This window comes from Fistularia commersonii, unplaced genomic scaffold (assembly GCF_037954325.1).
Source record: "Fistularia commersonii isolate RoL2024-O1a breed Wild unplaced genomic scaffold, RoL_Fcom_v1.0 HiC_scaffold_39, whole genome shotgun sequence".
Lineage (NCBI taxonomy): Eukaryota > Metazoa > Chordata > Actinopteri > Syngnathiformes > Fistulariidae > Fistularia > Fistularia commersonii.
In genome coordinates, this window is record NW_028233997.1 from 857501 (window position 1) to 859299 (window position 1799).

The window sequence follows — 1799 nt, forward strand, 5'->3', positions numbered from 1 at the left end:
CAAGCGAATCACGGTCCGGGCTTCTGCTCTCCTCCGCTCCTCACCTCATCCGCTCCAGGCCCTGGTACTCCGTGTCCGCGGGAACCCCCCCCAACCCACAAAAACAAACTCTCACACACACACAAACACACGCACACACACACACACACACACACACACACATACACACGCATACACACACACAAACACACAAACACACACAGACACACCTGAACTCATCATAGCTGTGCTAATAGCATTGGCCGAAACGTTTCCACAACCAAACCAACATTAGCTCATCCACTCATTCACATATGTGTGTGCCCGGAGGTCCGGGAGCTCCAGTCATAAGTCCGGGTGATCTATGTCCGGAGAAGGCTCACATTAGCCGCTCTAAGGGGTCCTGCTGCCCCCCAGCTTCCCGGCCTTTGAGAAGAGACACATAACTCCGCTCTTCCGCTTCTCCGCTATGGGCCCTGGTACTCCCGATCCTCCGAACTCAGGTGAATTGCGTGACGTGCTTCTGCTCTCCTATAAGCCCCTACACACTTCGAACACGGCTGTTATCACCCTGTTACTGCATTTCAATGACACCCATTTGCTTTCGATCTCAGTGTCTGCCACCGTACGGAAAAGCGGGGGGGTGGGGGGTGGGGGGGCATAAGCGCATTCGTGCTGTAAGTAATCAGAAGTTAATAGTGTTAACGGTTTGCGAGAAATTTTTAATGCTAGACAAAAAAAGAAAATTAAAAGGATATAATTAAATAAATAGATAGAAAAATAAAATTAAAAACGAAAAAAAAAAAATTGTGAGGGGAATATAACATGTAATTAAGTTGGCGGTTCACAGGGAATCTCAGACATCAAACTGTTTTTAATTGAACATAAATAGTACACCCAAATATACAAATGTACAAATAAACATAGCAAGTTAGAACTGAATGTCAATGAAACAACCAGGCATGAGGAAGCAACGGACATGAGGACATTTGTTCTGTATGTAATGAGAAGTTAATAGTGTTACAGGTTTGTGAGAAATTTACAGTGCTAGACAAAAAACGAAATTAAAAGGAAATAATTAGATAAATAGATAGACAAATGAAATTAAAACCAAAAAAAAAAAATGCAAGGGGAATACGACATGTAATTAAGTTGGCGATTCACAAGGAATCTCAGACATCAAACTGTATATTTTTTGTTGTTTATATATAAACATATATAAACAAACATATATTGTTTGTTGTTTATTTTTGGGATATATTGAGGAATATTTAATGGAAAGGAGTCACAATCGCTTTTTGACAATGTCGAAGTGTATACGTGGCTATAGAATTTAAAGTTTTCATTAGAAATTATAGCCTCATCTGTAATTTCCTTGTTGTTAAGACGGGCTTCCGCTTTGCTCCGCTCCTCCTCTCCTCCGCTCCTCCGCTCTTCCGCTCCGGGCCCTGGAACTCCCGATCCGCGGGACTTCGGTGAATGCCGGGCCAGTTTTTTGCTCTTCTGCTCTCCTCCCCTCCTCCGCTTCTTCGCTCCCCCGCTTTGGACCCTGGAACTCTTGAACAGGGCCGGGCTTCTGCCCTCCGCCTCTCCTCTGCTCATCCGCTCCAGGCCCTGGCACTCCCTGTGATCCAGTCATTCGCATGTGCGTGCCCGGAGGTCCGGGAGCTCCACTCAAACGTCCGGGGGGGGTAAGGGTAAGGTGTCCTGTCCCCACCCCTCGCCGCCTCTGAGAAGAGAAACATCTCCTCCACTCCTCCGCTCCTCCGCTGCGGAACCAGGTATTACCGATCCGCCGGACTCAGGCGAATTGCAGAAAG